Genomic DNA, 21220 nt, shown 5'->3' with positions numbered 1-21220 from the left:
TATGATTGACCACAAGCATTCTTTTCTGCCTTGGAACTGTCAAGAGGATTCTCTCTGTACTGCCACCACAAGAGCCACCACAATCTCCACCACACCAACACTCCTCACCCCAGGACTACCACCCAGAGGTGTGACACAGAACCAAGCACAGGCAAACAAGATATTCCTGCCTCAGCACCAGGAAAGAGATCTCTGCAGTCCCTCTCTGATCAGCCACTCAATTCCCCCTCCATGTGTGACTGAGAACTCTGGAAGCAGCCAATGCCCTGGGGCTGTACCAGGACTGGGGTCAGACCAAGCTCCTCTCTCACCAAGGTCTGACATACCTTTCCTACTGACATTCTACATTGTCATAGGTGTTCCTGGGTTGAGAAGTCTGGAAACCACCACAGCTACACATGATTCAATCCCCTGAGGCCCGCTCCAGGTTTATTGAGGCCTTGTCTTTGATTGTGGGGCCCACACTGACTGTGCTCCTCTCCCAGCCCAGTGTGATTGACCTTTCCAATCATCCATCCAGGTTGTCTTGTGCTGGAAATTTGTTTCACTCTTTTTGTGTTTTCTGCTGCTCTAGAATTTGTTTAGGACTATTTTTAACAGGTATGTGTAGAGGTTTAGGGGAGAGCTCAAAACAAGTCACTGCTTTTACTCTACCATCTTGGCTCCGCCCCTCCCCCTGCTCCTTTTAAACAATAAATAGATTAATGTCCCTGAAATTTGAGTCTTAACTGAACTTAGCCTAGTTTATCAAAGCCAAATTGACTTTCCCATAATACTCAATTAAACTCAGAAAATATATAGCATTGATGACCAATAAAAGAGAATATAATCCAAATAAATCTATGAATATTAAGTGAGATCTTTTACTATGTGCTCAATACTGAGTTGGGTGCTATAGAAGATGTAGGAAAATTAGAAAATGGTCCTCACCCTCACAGGGGTGAAGGTAACAAATTGAAGAGACAAAATTTTACTGCCAAACTCCTAAAAGAAAAGTTATCTATATTCCTTGACTCCTCTCTGATATCAAGTCCTCTTTGAGAATGAAGACAAACCACAAAACTTTGAGTTGTCTGAGCTGCCCAATGGGGACCCAACTGGCCAGTTCCAGTTGGCCAATAGGTCCATGGCCAAGCACCACTTAATGTTTTGTTTGTTTGTTTGTTTGTTTGTTTGTTTGCTTTTTGGCTAGGCAATGGAGTTAAATGAATTGCCCAGGGTCACACAGCTGGTAAGTGTCAAGTGTCTGAGGCCAGATTTAAACTCAGCTCCTCCTGACTCTAGGACAGTGCTCTATCCACTGAGTGACCTAGCTGCCCCTCAATTAATGTTTTTTGTTGTTGTTGTGGGGGGGGGCCTGATTGGTCAGAGTGAATATAAATAGCAACTATTTCTTTTTTGGCCAGAAACAACCCTAAGAGTGTCCCCCTCCCAGTTTGATTATTTTTTTTTAAATTAAAGAGGCCATCCTTTGGCTTATTTCTTAAATAGCCCTAATCACTGAATGGTCCAAGGTCTCCCACTACATCCTGGGCCATCTCCAGTTGTGATGATCTATATCTGGCTACTGGACCCAGATGGCTTTGGAGGAGAAAGTGAGGCTGGTGACTTCGCACAGCCCTCCCTCACTGTAATCCAATTCACTTTTAAGTCATGGCACCACTTTCCTGATGTCATCCTCTTCGAGAATGAAGGACAAACCACAACCCTAACTTCCCATTCACTTCTTAAGCCCTTGCAATCTAACTTTCAAATTTACCACTCAACTTCAATTGCTTTTTTTATGGTTATTAATAATTGCCTGATTGCCAAATTTTGCTAGATTTTACCTTCTTGACCCATCTGCTTATTTTGGCACTGTTCACCACTCCCTCCTTTTGGACACTCTCTTCCACTGTATTTTCATGACCTACCTTTTTCTGTTTTTCTTCCTATTGTACTAGCCTGTTTGTTTATTCTCTGGCTCCTTTTCTGGATCATAACCCATATGTCACCTGCTTTGAGTAGTTGTATCCCAAGAGTGTGTACTGGGCCCTCTACTTTACTGTCTCCAAGCTCTCTCTCTCTGTAATATCACTAAGTTCTATAGGTTCATTTATCACATTTATGTCAATAACTCACAGATTTGTATATATAATTAAAATTCTTCTCCTAATCTCCACTCCCAACTGCTTAGTGGACATTGCAAACTACATGTCTGTATATAAGGTGCATTATCAATCAGATTGTAAGCATTTTGAGGTTAGAGATCATTTCATGGCCATATTGATATACCTGGCACCACTTCAGTGCCTGTCACACTAGAAGCTCAATAAATGGCTGTTGATTGAACTACTGAAAGCCTACAGTGAAATGAAAGAATGTAATACCAGTCAGAAGGAAAAATTGTGTGATATGGTCCATACTAGGGAAATTTCAAAGAAATGGAAAGCAAGAATTAGAAAGGAAAGACTGAAATGGGAAGAAGGGAGGGAAGATGGCATGCTGTTCCAGTAAGATGATAAGAAACCTATTGGGCAAATACATTCCACTTCTCTCCACTCTCCTCTAATCTCCTCCCCTCTTCTTTTCCCATCTTCTTTTCCCCTCTGTTTCTATTGGTGTCTCTTTCTTTTTTCTCTGTGTCTCTGTCTCCATATATCTTTCTCTCTCTTCTGAATTTAAGCTCATTCTGTAAGTTGTCCTGTAATTTAAGATGGAAAATTATTTTTTCAGTAATAGTGAAAAGTTGAACAAAGAAGGAAAATTTTTAGTGTAGTGTACAGAGCACTGAATCAGTAGTTAGGATTATAGAAACATCTGTCTCACTTATATGGCTTTGGGTAAATAATAGAAACATTTTGAGTTTCAGTTTCTTCATCTGTAAAATAGAGATAATATGTGTCCTTCAAATCTAAGCTTGAAGATCAAGTAAGATAAAGTATGTAAAATCCTTCATGAACTATTAATTAAAAATGTAAGCATCTGGAAGACAAGGGTTGTTTCTTTTATTTTCATTATAATCCCAGCAGCTAGCATGATATCTGGCACACAATAGGTACTTCAGAAATGCCTGTTGAATGAATGAAATGCTATACACCAAAATGTTCAGAAATGCTTTTTTTATGTAGAACAATAAAATGGTGTTACTTTTACAAAGACCAATTTATATGATTTCTCTCACTTTAAGAATTCAAACAATAGTCAACCTTTTGTCTACTTGTAAAAAAAAAAAGTAAGACAGATAATCTTCCAGGGAGGAAATCTTCATTAGGTGTTTTGACACACAGTCTTTTCTCACTAATTAAGTGATACATAAAATAGCCTAACCTCAAATAACATGAGTAATGTGAACCCTTTACATAGCCTTGGGAAAGGTCTGAATTTTCTCAACCGGAAAAAGGACTTGTTAATTGAACATCAGAATATCAATTACAGCTGCCTACTGAATTCTTTTATTCTTCCATTCAGTGTTTATGCTGTGTTCTGACTGATATATAATACTTGGTTTTGGAACCCTTTCTATAAAATTCCATTTAGTATCAAAATGAAAGGAAAAATAATTTTGATGAAATCATTTAAAAGGGTAATGAGAAAAGGTTGTGAATTATGTCTCTTTATGTTCCAGAGTGGATAAAAGTTAACACCATTATTGCCAGTCCTATTTGTTTCAGACATTGAACAAAATAAATGATGCACAAGCAAGTACTCTGAAAACAATCCTCAGGTCACTAGCCAATGACCTGCTTCCCCAAAAGCCAACCTATTTTCCTTGGTTTCTCATTTTGCCATCTGGATAATACTGTCTCAAGGAAAGCTTCTCAACACTAACTCTACGCATAAGCAGACATATACTCTAATGGGCGGAGCAAATTTAGTGTGACCCAGCACTATTAAATATTTATAAATTCATAATTTTCAAACCTCTTACAAATGAGAGATGACATCTATTTACATTTCTTGGGAGTTCCGCTTTGGGCTGTCAGCAAAAACTGACTTGTGACACATATTGCAAAGTTTCTGTCAAAATGCCATCAGAATGTACAGGAGGCTGCCCATTATAAAAGTCAATGTTTAAATATTTACATAATAAAACATCAATAAAAACAATTCTCTGGAGAATGCATGTAGTTCTGAATAATTTACCACATTTACAAGTGTGTAGTGAGATAAAAGGGAAAAGGGCAACAGTGTAGCACTTCTGAATACCTTAAAATTCAAATCAACCTCATGTTAGAATCAAAGGGAATATTTCCATGTTTTCATTTGTCAGCATGTCTACATCCTGAGATTAATATAGTATGTCCATGCATCGCCTGGGACTTTGAGTCCCCAGGCTGTCCTTTCCTTCAAACTGAGGTCCATGTTTTACTTTCAGAGTACAACATTCATTTCATTCATTAACATGTATTGAGTACTAGGAAAGACAACATGATTCAATGAACATTGAAGTAAATTTAAGTTTAAAAAGAAAAAGAACCTTGGTTTCAATGTTGGCTTTTGGGAAGGAAGTAAGATCACAGGCATTCATTGGCCATACAGAGGGTTGTCAACAAAATGTCAGTTGAATGAAAAGGATACTTTGAAAATACTAACTAGTTGGAAACTGCGTGTTGGAAGAGTAGTTTGATTCATGAACACATAAGGAAGGTCATGAAGCTGGAGTGTTGGGGACAAATGGGCCTAGATTAAGCCACCTCATTAAAATAAATGGTCCAACTGGAGGTCCAGTGTGGTAAGTGACACATTTTTTAAAGTACAATAAGAGATCATAGGATCATAGATTTCAAGGGAACCTCAGAGGCCAAAGTCACAGATAGCAACCTCAGAGGAAGGTTAGGAAATCATATGCTCTGTCTCCAGAGCCAGTGTTGGGCTAAGAGATCAAATGACTTCTTAGCAGAAAGAGTTGTGGATTTAGAATTAAAAAAGCTGAATTCAAACCCTGACTCTCTCATTTACTACCTGGATGTCCTACCCTATGAAACACTCTGGGGTTAATTTCCTGATTTTTTTAAAGAAGTTGATCCACTTGACTTGTAAGTTTTCTTGTCTATCTAACTCAATGATCCCAGGAGAATATAAGCTCCTTTAAGTCAGCATCTTTTTATTTTTAAATACCTGTATCTTCAACACAGCAAAGTGTCTTTCACATAACAGGCAGCTTAAGTTTGCTTATTCTTACCATATCTCAGTCTCCTTGCTGGTTCATCCACCACATCATATTCTATAACTGTGAGTATTCCTATGACTCTGTTCTGGATCCACACATTTCACTTTCCACATACATTCTTTTGCTGATCTCATCATAACTCATAAGTTTAATGACAATTTCTTTGTAGATGACTCACAAATCTATGTATCTAATCCTAGTTTCTCCCCTGAGCTTCAGTCTCACATCATCAAACTGCCTAGTGAATATTTCTAGCTAGGTGTTCTAAACATAGCTAAAACTCAATATTTCTAAAAGACAATATATTTCTTCCCAAATCCATCCTTTTCCCAATCTTCCCTATTTCTATCAAACATATTTCAAATCTTCCAGTCATTTGGCATCATATTCAATTCTTTATCCTCACTGACCTCGCATATCTATTTAGTTGCTAAACATTGTCATTTCTACCTCTACAGCACTTCTCACATATATGCCTTTCTTTCTACTCACAAACTTCTCACCTTGATTATTTCAGCATCTTAACTGGTCATCTTGACTCAGGTCACTCCCTACTCCAGCCTATCTTCTCTATATGATTTTCTTTAAGGGCAGATCTGATTCTGACATTGCACAACTTGAAAATACCCACAGAGCCAGGAGAAAATATAAACTCCTTTCTTTAAATTTAAATTTTTAACAACTTAGATTCAACCTGTCTTTCCAGCATCACTGATTATTATTGCCCCTCCTGCAATATGGAATCTAGCCAAATTGTTCCTCTCTGTTCCTCTGACATTCCTTTACACAGACTGTGTCCCCCATCTGCCATGCCTGGAATTATCCTCTTTCTCCCCTTTGCCTCACAGAATCTTTCTCTTATTTGAAGGCACAGATCAAGTTCTACCTGCTAAATGAAGCCTTTCTGGATACTTCAGATAGAATAAATAACAAGTGCATGGGAGTAATAGAAGATAAGGCTGAAAAAAAGGCCTAAATGAGAAAATGACCTTCTGAAATGCAAGTACTCATATCTCCTATTACCATTTTCACATTTTAGCATACATGTGACTGGCTAAATTAGTATGGCATACAAATAAGTTTGCAGCTAATCCCTTCTAGAAGATTATAAGTTTCCCAGGAGCAGGAAATGTGGTGGTTTTTTCCCTACCTTCACAACCTCAGCACCTATTATATTCCATTTTATATATTAGCTGTTCAAAACATAATAAATGAAAACATTTACTGCCAAGATGGCAGAGTGAAAAGGTAGTCACTCTCACTCTCTCCTATCAACCTCTGAAAACCCAGAAAATATCACCCCAGAAAAAAACCCTGGAAGAGCTGAACTAGAAGAAAGACCAGGAGCAGCAGTGCAGAAGCCCAGCAAGTGGGTCTCCCAGTACCTCAGCAAAAATAAGGGAGGAAGAACTACAAGGTGCCCCAGACAGATAAGAACCCTGCAGCATTCATCTGAAAGGAGGTGAAGTAAGCAACCTAAAGGTTTCCTAAAGTCCCAGCCGTGCTGGTTCCAGCCCAACACCAGGTGAGCTGTCTGAGCCCTGCAGCCTCCAATTGTGAAGAAATCCTGAAGCCCAGGTGGTCGAACAGGCAAACACCAACACTTGCACCTCCTAGTGCTTCAGTGAGAGCAGAAACAAGGGAGACAACACTGCAAGGGGCCCCAGGCAGATAAACACCCTGCAGCACCCATCTAAAAGGAGCTGAAGAAAGCTAAAGGAAAGGAAAAGCAGGCAACCTAGAATTGCCTGAAAGTTCCAGCCTTGCTGATTCCAGCCCAACAAAGAGGTAAGCTGCCAGAAACCTACAGCCTCAACTGCCAGCATAAGAGGCCCCAGCACACAAAGCCAGTGACCAAGACCTAGGCTCCCAACACAAGAAGCCTGGGTCAGTGCCCTCTGTTTCCCAGCAGGAGAGCTCAATCTCTTAAAAGGCCAGGGAATAAAGAAACACCATGAGTAAAAAGAAACATACTGCAGATTCATATTATGAGAAGAGTGAGGATCAAGACAGAAATTCTGAAGAGGACAACATTGTCAACAAACCCACATCTGCAACAACAAAAGGGAATATGAACTGGTCTGAAGCCCAAAAAGCCTTCTTAGAAGAGCTCAAGAAGGATTTTAATAGTCAAATGAGAGAGGTAAAGAGTCCTTCAAAAATACAATTGGCCAATTGGAAAAAAAATACACTGAAGAAAACAAGTCCCTAAAAAACAATTGGCCAATTGAAGATGGAAGGACAAAAACTAACAGAAGAGAGAGATCCCTACATAGCACAATTGACCAATTGAAGAAGGAAGTACAAAAAACTAACAGAAGAAAACAATCTGTTAAAAACTAGAATTGGACAAATGGAAACTAATGTCTCTATGAGAGAGCAAGAATCAGTCAAACAGAAACAAAAAAATGAAAAAATAGATGAAAATGTAAAATACTCAGTAAAACAACCGACCTGGAAAATCGATCAGGAGAGACAATTTAAAAATTATTGGACTACCTGAAAATCATGATGAAAAAAAGAGCCTGGACAGTATCTTTCAGGAAATCATAAAGGAAAACTGCCCGAAGTCCTAGAACCAGAAGGGAAAATAACCATAGAAAGAATCCACCATCACCACCTGAAAGAGATCCCAAATTGACAATGCCAAGGAATATAACAGCAAAATTCCAAAATTACCAGATGAAAGAGAAGGTGCTGCAAGCAGCCAGAAAGAAACAATTTAAATATCGTGGAACCACACTCAGGATTACACAGGACCTTGCAGCTTCTACATTAAAAGACCGGGCATGGAACATGATATTCCATAAGGCAAAGGAGCTTGGAATGCAGCCAAGGATCAATTACCCAGCAAAAATGAGCATCATTTTTCAAGGGAGGAGGTGGATATTCAAGAAATAGGAGACTTCCAAACTTTCCTGATAAAAAGACCAGAGCTCAACAAAAAATTTGATCTTCAAGTACAGGACTCAAGAAGGACTTAAAAAGGTAAATGGGACAGAAAGATACAATATGTTGTTAATAAGGGGGGGTGTTTAAACCCCTACAAGGGAATATGACTTGCAACCCTTGAGAACTGTATTGTTATTACACCATGTTAAAGGAGTATACATAAAGAGGGTGGATATTAGTTGACTTTGATGTAATGATAAAAAAAATCTAATCAAGTGGGTTAAATGGATCCAAATAAGTGATCTTAGAAAATGTACTGAGAAAGGAGGAGGCAGACAAGGGTAAATTACATTACAGGAAAACACAAAAATCCTATTACAGCAGAGGGAAAGAAGGGGGGAGCATTGTTTGAACCTTACTCTCATCAGATTTGGCTCAAGAAGGGCATAACATAATCAGTTAGGTATAGAAATCTAACTTGCCCTATAGGCAGTAGGAGGGAAAAGGGAAAGAAAAGGGGGGGGAAAGAAGGGAGGGAAGAAGCAGTAAGAGTAAAGGGGAAGAAAAGGGAAAGGGATAATAAAAGGGAAGGGACTGAAGGAGGCGGGTCAAAAGCAAAACACTAGTGAAGGGGGAAAGGAAAAAGGAGAAAGAAAAGCATAAATGGGGGAAAAGGATGGAGAAAAAGACACAGATAGTAATCATAACTGTGAATGTGAATGGGATGAACTCTCCCATAAAACAGAAAGGATTGCAGAATGGATTAAAAACCATAATCCTACAATATGTTGTTTACAGGAAACACATTTGAAAAAGAGTGACACATACAGGGTAAAGGTAAAAGGCTGGAGCAGAATATATTATGTCAGCTGAAGTAAAAAAGCAGGGGTAGCAATCCTGATCTCAGACAAAGCAAAAGCAAAAATAGATCTAATCAAAAGAGATAAGGAAGGAAACTACATCCTGCTAAAAGGCACCATAGACAATGAAGTAATATCATTACTAAACATATATGCACCAAATGGTATAGCATCCAAATTCTTAGAGGAGAAGTTCAGGGAGTTACAGGAAGAAATAGACAGCAAAACTATACTAGTGGGGGACCTCAACCTCCCCCTCTCAGCACTACATAAATCTAACCACAGAATAAACAAGAAAGAAGTTAAGGAGGTGAATAGAACATTAGAAAAGTTAGGTATGATAGACCTCTGGAGAAAACTGAGTGGGGATAGAAAGGAATATACTTTTTTCTCGGCAGTACATAGCACATACACAAAAATTGACCATGTACTAGGGCATAAAAACCTCACAATCCAATGCAGAAAGGCAGAAATCTTAAATGCATCCTTTTCAGATCATGATGCAATAAAAATTATATGTAATAAAGGGCCATGGAAAGATAGACTGAAAAATAATTGGAAACTAAATAATCTAATCCTAAAAAATAATTGGGTCAAACAACAAATCATAGAAACAATCAATAATTTCTTTTAAGAAAATGACAATAATGAGACAACATACCAAAACGTATAGGATTCAGCGAAAGCAGTTCTTAGGGAAAGTTTAATATCTGTAAATGCTTACATAAATAAAACAGAAAAAGAGGAGATTAATGAATTGGGCATACAACTAAAAAAACTAGAAAAAGAACAACTAAAAAATCCTCAATTAAACACCAAATTAGAAATATTGAAATCCAAAGGAAAAAATAATAAAATTGAAATTAAGACAATATTGAACTAATAAATAAAACTAAGAGCTGGTTTTATGAAAAAACCAATAAAACACATAAACTTTGGTTAATTTAATTTAAAAAAAGAAAGAAAAAACCAAATTATTAGTATCAAAAATGAAAAGGGGGAAGCTACCACCAAGGAAGAGGAAATTACAATATAATTAGGAATTATTTTGCCCAACTATATGCCAACAAATTTGACAATCTTAGTGAGATGGATACATATTTACAAAAATATGAATTGCCCAGATTAACCAAAGAGGAAGTAAAATATTTAAATAACTCCATCTCAGAGAAATAAACAAGCCATTGATGAACTCCCTAGGAAAAAATCTCCACGGCCAGATGGATTTACATGTGAATTCTATCAAACATTTAAAGAACAATTAATTCCAATATTATACAGACTATTTGGGAAAATAGGTAAAGAAGAAGTCTTACCAAATTCTTTTTATGATACAAATACGGTGTTGATACCTAAACAAGGAAGAGTCAAAATAGAGAAAGAAAATTATAGACCAATTTCTCTAATGAATATAGATGCGAAAATTTTAAACAAAATATTAGAAATAGATTACAGCAACTTATCACAAGAATAATACACTATGACCAGGTAGGATTTATACCAGGAATGCAGGGTTGGTTCAATATTAGGAAAACTATCGGCATCATTAAGCATATCAAAACCAAAACCAATAGAAACCACACAATCATCTCAATAGATGTAGAAAAAGCTTTTGATAAAATGCAACACCCATTCCTATTAAAAACACTAGAACACTAGTATAAATGGTATACTATATATATCTATATATCTATATCTATATATAGATATATAGATATATATCTATATATAGATATATATCTATATATCTATATATAGATATATATATAAATGGAGTCTTCCTTAAAATAATAAATAGCATATATCTAAAATCTTCAGCAAGCATTATATGGAATGGGGACAGGCTAGAAGCATTTCCAATAAGATTGGGGGTGAAACAAGGATGTCCATTATCACCACTGTTATTCAATATTGTACTGGAAACTTTAGCTTTAGCAATAAGAGAAGAAAAAGAAATTGAAGGCATTAGAATAGGCAAAGAAGAACCAAAGCTATCACTCTTTGCAGATGACATGATATACTTAGAGAATCAAGTAAAAAACTACTTGAAATAATAAACAACTTTAGCAAAGGTGCAGGCTATAAAATGAACCCACATAAATCATCAGCATTTCTATATATTACCAACAAAGCCCAACAGCAAGAGACAGAAAGAGAAATTCCATTTAAACTTACTGTAGACATTATAAAATATTTAGGAGTCTACCTCCCAAAACAAACCCAGGAACTCTATGAACACAATTACAAAACACTTTTCACACAAATAACATCATATCTAAATAACTGGAAAAACATCAGTTGCACGTGGGTAGGCCAAGCTAATATAATAAAAATGACAATCCTACCTAAGCTAATTTACTTATTCAGTGCCATACCAATCAAACTACCAAAAAATTATTTTATAGAGTTAGAAAAAATAATACCAAGATTCATTTGGAAAAACAAAAGGTCCAGAATATCAAAGGAACTAATAGAAAGAAATGCAGGGGAAGGTGGCCTAGCAATTCCAGATCTTAAATTGTATTATAAAGCAGCAATCATCAAAACTGCTTGGTACTGGCTAAGAAATAGGGAGGTGGATCAGTGGAATAGGTTAAATATGCAAGACACAGTAGTCAATGACTATAGTAATCTATTATTTGATAAACCCAAAGACCCCAGCTTCTGGAATAGAACCTACTCTTTGAAAAAAAACTGCTGGGAAAACTGGAAAAGAGTATGGCAGAAACTAGGTATAGAACAAAATCTCACACCATATAACAAAATGAAGTCAAAATGCATTCATGACTTACTTATGAAGGCTGATACCATAAGGAAACTGGGAGAATGAGGAATAGTTTACCTCTCAGATCTGGGAAGAACAGAAGAATTCATGACCAAACAGGAGATAGAGAACATTATAAAAAACAAAATGGATAATTTGATTACATTAAACTGAAAAGTTTTTGCAAAACAAAGCCAATGCAACAAGATTAGAAGGAAGGTAGAAATTGGGAAAGAATTTTTAAACCATCTCTCTGATAAAGACCTCATTTCTAAAATATATAGAGAATTAAGACAGATTTATAAGAACACAAGCCATTCCCCAATTGATAAATGGTGAAATGATATGAACAGACAGTTCTCAGATAAAGAAATTAAAGCCATCTATAGTCATATGAAAAAATGCTCTAAATCGGTATTGATTAGAGAAATGCAAATCAAAACAACTCTGTGGTACCACATCACACCTTATCAGATTGGCCAACATGACAAAACAGGAAAATGATAAATGTTGGAGAAGATGTGGGAAAATTGGAACGCTAATACATTGTTGGTGGAGTTGTGAAATGATCCAACCATTCTGGAGAACAATTTGGAACTATGCCCAAAGGGCTACAAAAATGTGCATACCCTTTGATCCAGCAATAGCACTTCTAGGGCTATATCCCAAAGAGATCAAACACATGGGAAAAGGACCCCCATGTACAAAAATATTCATAGCAGCTCTTTTTGTGGTGGCAAAGAATTGGAAATTGAGAGGATGCCCATCAATTGGGGAATGGCTGAGCAGGTTGTGGTATATGAATGTAATGGTACTATTGTGCTATAAGAAATGATGAACAGGCTGACTTCAGAAAAATCTCAAAAGACTTATATGGTCTGATGCTGAGTGAAGTGAGCAGAACCAAGAGGACTTTGTACACAATAACAGCCACATAATGGGATGACTAATATTGTTAAACTGAACCCTTCTCAGCATTACAAGGATCTAAGACATCTCCAGAGGCCTCGGGATGGAAAATGCTGTCCACATCCAAAGAAAGAACCATGGAAGTCAAATCACTATCACTTATTATTACCTTCGGGATGGAAAATGCTGTCCACATCCAAAGAAAGAACCATGGAAGTCAAATCACTATCACTTATTATTACATTCTGTTGAGTTTTGTTTCCTCTTTCTGATGGTTCCTCCTATTGGTTTTAATTTGTACTTACAACTTCACTAATGTGAAAATATTTTTAATAGGAACTTAAATGTAAAGCCTATATCAGATTGTGCACCATCTTGGGGAGGGTGGGGGGAGGAAAGGGGAAAAAAATTTCAACTTAAAAGCATATGGAAGTGATTGTTGATAAATCAAAATAAATTATTAAAAAATTAAAAAAAGAACCATAGAGTCCTTGGTTTTTGAGGAGGGAAAGGGCATGGGCAGAACCATGTATCAAAAATAGTAATCTAGCAGTTGTCTACAGGATGGATTACATAGACAGCGAGTACGGGGTCAAGGATACCAGCTAGGAAGCTATTGCAATATTTCAGGTCAGAAGTATTAAGAGATTGAATTAATCTTGTTACAGCAAGACAGAAAGAATGAAGGGAACAGAGGGATGCACAAAACATTTTGAAGAAATAGTTGAAGAACTGGTGAATTTTGACAGGCATAAGGAAAGAGAAGGAGTCAAGAGTTAGAGTTGATAGGGATTTTGGAGGCCACCTTGGCCAACATGCTCATTTTGCAGATGAGTAAATGAAATTCAAACTGACAAACCTGGCAACCTGAATCTAGGTCCCCTGATACCAAATCCACATGTCTTTTCACTGTATAAGTTTCAAGCCTGAGTCACTGAGGAAAATGTTGAATCCAATAACTGAAAAAATAGGGAAGTCAGTACTAGTTTTCACAATAGCCTTGTAGTAATGATAGCCCTGGGACAGTTTGACATTATCATTTTCATTTCACAGATGAAGAAATTGAGTCACAGAAAGTTAAGTGGATTTACCAAATCGGTGAAGGTCACATAGTTAGATTGTGTCAGGCTTATATTTCATGTTCTTAGAGATATTGAGTCTATTAGAGTTAAGAAATTGGATGGCAATATTGGTTGGACAAGTTGAGGGAAATTTGAAAGTCTTGGGTAGAAATAAAAGTTTCCAAATTCCATTATTTCTAGACTTGGGACAAGGACCACCTTGACTCTGAGAGTCCAGGTAGTAGAATGTTAAGCATGTTCCATTTGTCCAATTGTATTTTCTAAAGAATTGTTTTCTTCAGTCAATATTTGTCCTTCCTTTTCCAAGCTGTTGACTCTCTCTTGCATACTTCTCATTTCTTTTCCCAATTTTTTCATCTACCTCTCTTACTGGGTTTTTTAAATTCTTTTTGAGCTCTTCCAAGAAGGCTTTTTGGGCTTGAGACCAATTCATATTCCCCTTTGAGGATTCATATATTGGCATTTTGACATTGTTATCTTTTTCTGAGTTTGTATTTTGATCTTTCCTCTCTCCAATAGTAGCTTTCTATGGTTATGGCTCTTTTTTATTTTTTGCTCATTTTTTTCATGGCTTTTAAAGTTGATCTCTCCTCCTGGGGCACAGGGGAAACTCTCCCAAGTTTTTTGGGATCTGAGCCAGGGGTCCTGTCACTGGCTTTCTGCACCACGGCTTCAGGTGCGGGTGGCTTGTCTACTGCACTAGGGTGTCCAACTGTGCTAGTTGCACCTGTTGTGCCATGGGCTTCCAGGGCTGGCGGTTTGCCTTCGGCCCTGGGGCTAGAGACCTCATATTGGCCTTCTGTGCCACTGGCCTGCTTAGCCAGGACCGAGGGGCCTCCATTGCTGATCTGTGCTGTAGCTAAGAGTCTCTCACTAGCTTGCCCAGACACTGTCTTCACTGGGTTGTACTCCCCTTTTACCCAAGTGGGACAGACGTTTCCTAAATTATCTTAAGCTTAAATTCCTGTTATCTCAAGCTAGAAATTTGTTTCACTCTGTCTTTTTTAGGTTCTGTCACTCCAAAATCCTTTTAGAGGCTTGATTTAATGTTTCGGAGGGAAACTGGGAAGAACTCAGTCAACTTCCTGGCTTTTCTCTACCATCTTGGCTGTGCTCATCTTAGCAGAGTTCTTAATGGGTCTTTGACAAAGTCCAATATAACAGTACAAAGTACCAACCTCCTTTGTTTGGCATTCAAAAACTTATACAACTTGCCCCAAACTATTTTCCTGACATTTACACCTACTGCTCTACTCTTGTGCTTTAGCCAAAGTGGTTCATTAACTGTCTCAAATTAGCATGATCCAATGATATAAATTATGAATTTGGAGTCAAAAGTCCTGAGTTCAAATGCTGGCTCTGACACTGATAATCTGTATGACTTTTGGGAAGTAACAGCATCTCTATAATAAAAAAATAGGGTACTAAATTAGGTGACCTTTCTTGGTCCACCTTTCAATCTGTGATTTCCTGTCTTCTTGGTTTTTCCCATGCTTTTCTACCCAATTGTAATATCTTCCACACTACCTTCTGTCCAAATCCAAGTCATTATTTATAGTGCAGTTCAAATCTCCCATCTTCCATAAAGCCTCACCTGACCATCTTATACTAGTAAAAGATTTCTCCCTATCACTTATTGTCTAGATGATTCATTTAGCAATTAATTGTGCAGTTTTCTATGATTGTCTTCTTTGTTGTCTAGAAATAGCTGTACAAATATATTATTATTTAATCTTTTAGGTATTTATGTCCTATTTCTTCAATAATAAGAGATTTGTAGAGCTGCTGGGCTCTTATATGTTGTATACCTCTCTTTTAGCACTTATCATACACTGTTTTATATTACAGTAGTGCCTGACATATAGTAGGTATTTAATAAGTGCTTGTTATCTAATTTCTTAGATATACATCTCATATCTTCTAATAGACTATAAGTACCTCAGGTAAAGCTTTTTGAAACTAGAGGTACAGTTTTATGAATGGAGAAGTTAGGGTAGGTATTTTGGTATTAAAAATTATATTGATTAGCTTTTGGTTGGATATGATGGGTAAGGGAGCAGAAACAGTTAAACATTACCTGGGATGTTTCAAGTCCCTGAGCCTGAGTAAGGATAGGTAACTGGTAACCTCAAAAGAAGAAGTGGAGCTAGGGTGAGGGGGAAGCCTAGTGGACATTTAGATCTTATGATCTATTCAATGACCATGAGAATATACAAAATGTATTTGCTACTAAAATAAAAGAGAATTCTTATTTTAAAAAATCTCACTTACATCTCATGACGAAAAAATGCTGTCTACATCCAGAGAAAGAACTATGGAGTTTGAATGCAGATTGAAGTATACTATTTGCTCTTTTTTTTCTTTTGTTTTGTTTTGTTTCTTCTTTCTTGTGGTTCCTCCTATGGGTTCGAATTCTTCTTTACTACATGACTAACATAAAAATATGTTTAATAAGAATGTATATGTAGAGCCTATATCAGATTGTATGTCATCTTTGGGAGGAAGGTGGGGAGGGAAATGGAGAAAATTTAAAACTTAGAAGTTTATGGAAGTGATTGTTGAAAACTAAACATAAATAAATTAAAATTTAAAAAATAAAAAGAGAAAAAAATCTCATTTATAGAACATTTTACACGTTCCTGCAAATTGTAGCCAGGTGATTTTCTCATAACATTCCTGTGAAGCATATGATGAATGCAAAACCTATCACCTATGCATTCCTAGGATCATTGAAGGGGGTAGTGTGATCAAGTTAAGGATCCCTAGGCTCTATTACCTTGCACCCATTACTGATCTCTGGATCTCAGTTTACTTACCTGGAAAATTACATTACTCATAAGAATAACATTTTGAAATTAGAAGACCCCTTAACAGTCATCAAGTCCAATCCTTTCATTTTACACAGAAGAAAAATGAGTCCTAGCAAAATTGAATGACCTAGTTAAGGTCACACAGCTAGAAAGTAACCACTGAGATTTGAACTTAGCACTAAACTTAATGTTCTTTTCACTTCACTTCACTACTCTGCTTTAATAGGTCACTGGATGCTAAAGAATTCATGCATTAATCCTACCAGCAAATAAATAACTAAATAGTTGATTCTTATTTGTGGATTCCATATTTGCAAATTCACCTACTTACTAAAATATATTTGCAATCCAAAATCAATACCCACAGTGCTTTTGTTGTAATTAGTAAACATACCCAGAGCCATTAAAATTTTGAGTTGCCCGTGATGCTTGTTGCCAGCTCTTGGTCCAGTGAGGCCATTCCCTGTTTTCATGTCTTAACTCTCATGACATAAACAAGTGTTCTTTTCATGTTCTATTTATTGACACTTTTTTTGAATTTTTGTGCTTTTTTGGGTGATTTTGATGTTTGGAATGGGCCCCAAGCGTAGTGCTGAAGTGCTATCTAGTGTTCCTAAGCACAGAAATGCTGTAATGTGCCTTAAGGAGAAAATATATGTATTAGATGAGCTTCATTCAGGCATGAGTTTTATATACATAGTGCTGTTGGCCATGAACTCAATGTTAATGAATCAATAATATGGTACATCCAGAAAAAGGAAGAGGAAATTCACTGATGTGAGGTTGCTTTGGAAAATGTTAAAGTAAACATTGTGACCAGAGTCTCAGGAGCCTAACTCTGTATTTCCCCTACGAGGAATAATTCACTAAATCAGCATTCCTAGTCACTTTATAGAACATAACTACTACATGAATGATAAGCATATGCATATGTATCTATACACTTCTGTATATATGTGTGCATATATGCATGAGCATATTCATATATGCGGAACTGTATGTGTGTAGGTATGTGTATGCACGTGTGTGTGTATTTACACACACACACGCATACACACATGGCCTTCTGAGTCAATGCAAAAGGAATAATCTTTAATGATTTCTAAAGACTTTCCATTTCTAACAATCTTTGATCATGAAGTGCCGAATGGAACCTGAAGTGTTTTGCCTAAATATGGGTTCAACACCACTAGAAAGTAACCTTTTGATGCAGATGTACTCATGTTCAGAAGAAATTTAAAAAAGGAAAAGTATTGCCTCTACCTTCCAATGCCTAAGAGATAATAATTTCTGTGTTTACTTTCTCTCTCTCTCTCTCTCTCTCTCTCTCTCTCTCTCTCTCTCTCTCTCTCTCTCTCTCTCTCATTAGACCTCCATTTGCTTTGACTTCCAACTTCCTCAAAAGGATGGGTCATTATTCTTCTAATAAGAGCACTTTCTCTTAATCATCAGTTCCCAGAGCCAATGATGACAGATATAGATGATGGATAAAGAGTGACAAAGCAGGACAGAGTATACTGGGATCTAGAGAAATCCATCGGCATAGCAGCAATATCTGAGAATTCTCAGTGGTTTCAAAGCCATCTGGCCTTTGACCTCTATGGATCAGAAAACCAGGCCCAACAGTTAACATTTGCCTTTAATGAAATACAAACATCTTCTAAACAATGCTTAACTTTCCCAGTTATAAAAATCCAAAGTGTGAAATCAAGAAAGTAAGTTTTATGATAACACCATAGTTGTTTAGATTCTAAATGTTGGCAGTCATTTCTACTGTATTTCAGTAGTTTAAGAAGTCATTGACCTAATAAGGAAATTTAACATAAAAACATACCCTTTTAAACTCAGCAGTATCCCAATAAACCTAATTCACTAAAAATTAGCTGCCGTAATTTATAAGAGTACTTATCAAGATTAATCTCTTCTAAATGTAATTATCCTCATTTATTGAAAATTATAGAAAAAATGTGAAGGAAATATTTTTCCCCCAGAGGGAAAAATATGAAAGTGAATGAAATGTTTAGCACTATCACAAATACTAAAATCTGCATTGCCTCATTTTATCGTTTTAATTTTTTGGGAGATCCCCTCACACATCTCTTTTTTTTTCCCCTTTATGTGCTGACTTTATCATTTGTAGTTGTGTTATCTACTTTTTCAATGTACTCTTTTGGATTTGAATGGTTAGATGTTGAATTCCTGAAATGAAATACTTAGTGTTTAAGCTTTTCATTTGACCTCTTACATTTCCTCAGCAGACACACACAAAATGAGCATGCTTTCCTTATCACAGGTAGTTCATAATAATGAATGGATACTACTAATGTTACCTTGGTATAGATTAAGTGTTCTTAACCTTTTCTGTGTCATGGATTCCTTTGCCAATCTGTTGAAGCCTATGGATCATTCCTCAGAATAAGATTCGTTGCCTACGTTTATAATTAAAGGAAATGTTAAATTTCAGTTCAAGGTTAGTGAAATTAATTTTTTTTTTCTTATTCAAGTACATGGATCTGCTGAAATCTCTCCATGGACTGTGGTTAAGAGCCCTTACTATAGATTAATATAATACACAAGTCAAATTGACAGTTGGAATTTTTATGTTATGTTCTTAATGACTACTCACTGGGGATGCTATAGGGGGTCAGGGATTCTTTTCCAAGTATGAGACGTACCAAATAGGGTCTCTTCCAATCATACTCTTCTGTGATTCTATGATACCAAGATAATTATTTCTACTTTCCCTTCTTTAACACTTTCCTTAAAATGCTACTACTTGTTCCTATGGCTATGATTCTCCGAACAAAATTTTGCCCCTGTAAGTTAGTCACAATTGAACTTTCAGATTAAAACAGTTGCTCTTAATATGAAATTGCACTATTAAGGAAAACAGTGTATTTCTTTAAGTCTTTTCCCTTCTTGGCCTAGCACCAATAAAATTAATATGTGTTTTAAAATTAAAAATTTTCTCATTCTTATTTTTTGAAGGGGGAAACTATCTCAAAAAAGTTATGTAACTTTCTGAAGTGAAAACATCAAGTTTATATATGGAGCATAGATCAAAGCAAAACTAGAATGCCCTTTGTCAGTAAAGCTTCAAGAAAATGATGTAAGACTCATTGAGTCACCAATTATTTTCCGGAGCACATGGGCTGAGAATACTTTTGGCCAGTTAATCATTTCTTATGGCTTGAGGACATTAACAAGTGTAATTCATTTTATACAAATTATCATTCTTTCCATCTTTCCATTCATTCATTCATTGAACAAAGTCAATTTAATCCAATTAAAGGAGAATTCTTTTGAATGTAGGCTCTTTGAAGGCAGGCAAGGCAGGGAGTGTGTGTATGTGTGTGTGTGTGTGTGTGTGTGTGTGTGTGTGTGTGTGTGTGTATGTATGAGTGTGTGTTTTCCCTACATCTGTATCACCTAGCACAATGCCATGTACAGAATATAAATTGAATTATTGTGTGTACTGTATTATTATGTGAAAAGCTACTCAATATTTAAAATGCCATAAAGAACTCAGGATTTAAAGGAACCATTCAAAAAGTCTTTTGTAAATTAAATAATCTTTTGATCATGCAACTATTCATTCCCTTGACACAGTCCTTATCTTTGTTTTTGTTTTTTAAAGTAAGGATTGCCATATTAAATTTTTGGAAAACAGGAAGCACAACATATTTTTTTGCTATTTCACTTCAAAACTGAACTACTGATTAATAGATGCTGATAAAATAGCTAAATATAGTAGACTTTTTTCAAATTTTCTACATACCTTTTCTAACTTTTCAAACTTCTACATACATTTTCTAATTTTCTACATACCTAAAAAATGAAAGGGAAAAAATAAGCAACTATCTTCGTGTGATTGCCAATTCAGCCATTATTTACTTCACTAAGAAGGGAGAAGGGAGACATATTTTTACTTACACACAGCTCCTGGAGTCAGTGTTTCTCCAATATGCTGTAGCACTGAAGTCACCCCAGAAAACAGGAATTATAATGATGATGAAGATTTAAATATATTTAAGAATCATATTCACATCAAGCTTTTTAAAGGAGACTGATTCTAATATTACTTTGAACATTCCAGCATGAGGAGGTTTCAATGAAGGCACCAAGACTATGAGAAAGCTGAAACCATTCTGCTACAGTATCATCTGAATCTGCTGCATTTTATCTTAAGGTAACTTTTTCAAATTAGTTTATGACTCATTTTATATAGTACTCCTATTGTATAAACTTTAATTACATATTACTTTATGCATGTGCCTTAAAGTGACTTTCCCATGGAAGCACAATTTTATTAAATCTAATAAATAAATTCATAAACCCAAATCAGATTAAGTAATAATGGACTTTGCTTATTTAGAAAATTTAATAATATCATCTTCTAGCTACTGTAACATCTTCACAAAGGTAGACTTGGAAATCTTAAAGAGCATTAAGAATTGAAATTTGGTTAGACAAGTAGACAAGTGAACTATTCAGTCTAGTGTATGGGCTGCTGGAATAGGAAAATGCAGTCAGTAGTTGCCATCATGAATACATTTTCAAAAATGAGACATGCATCTTTTCCATGAACCATTTACATGTTTACTGCCTAGTAAATGTCCTATGTGTCCTAAATTGCACCATTTAGCTTTGGAGTCAGTAATGTTTCCTACCTTGTAGCCTGAGGACATGGTTTGGAAAGGGTGGAAATGTGAGGAAGGGGCAGATTATTTGCAAAGGATCTATGGGTCCAT

General features: G+C 36.2%; 1 protein-coding gene and 1 long non-coding RNA gene across 4 annotated transcripts in view; one reads left to right on the top strand and one right to left on the bottom strand.

Moving 5' to 3' along the window:
- Window positions 1-21220, bottom strand: part of CNTN5 (contactin 5) — a 1537434-nt gene that overhangs the window by 949417 nt on the left and 566797 nt on the right. The window contains exon 4 of one of the 3 annotated variants that reach the window (XM_078147163.1): window positions 11697-11755. The exons of the other annotated variants lie outside the window; for them this stretch is intronic. The gene's annotated coding sequence lies outside the window, so the exon portion shown is untranslated. The remainder of the gene's footprint in view (window positions 1-11696; window positions 11756-21220) is intronic. 3 annotated transcript variants of the gene reach the window in all.
- The window catches only part of LOC110214972 (uncharacterized), a 40124-nt gene that overhangs the window by 3565 nt on the left and 15339 nt on the right, over window positions 1-21220 (top strand). Inside the window, exon 2 of the long non-coding RNA XR_002326404.2 lies at window positions 20566-20658. This is a non-coding gene — a long non-coding RNA (uncharacterized LOC110214972). The remainder of the gene's footprint in view (window positions 1-20565; window positions 20659-21220) is intronic.

This window comes from Phascolarctos cinereus, unplaced genomic scaffold, assembly GCF_003287225.1.
Source record: "Phascolarctos cinereus isolate Bilbo 61053 unplaced genomic scaffold, phaCin_HiC Scaffold_726;HRSCAF=1367, whole genome shotgun sequence".
Taxonomy (NCBI): domain Eukaryota; kingdom Metazoa; phylum Chordata; class Mammalia; order Diprotodontia; family Phascolarctidae; genus Phascolarctos; species Phascolarctos cinereus.
Note: the sequence above shows the minus strand (reverse complement) of the source record. Positions and strands in the feature narration are given on the sequence as shown.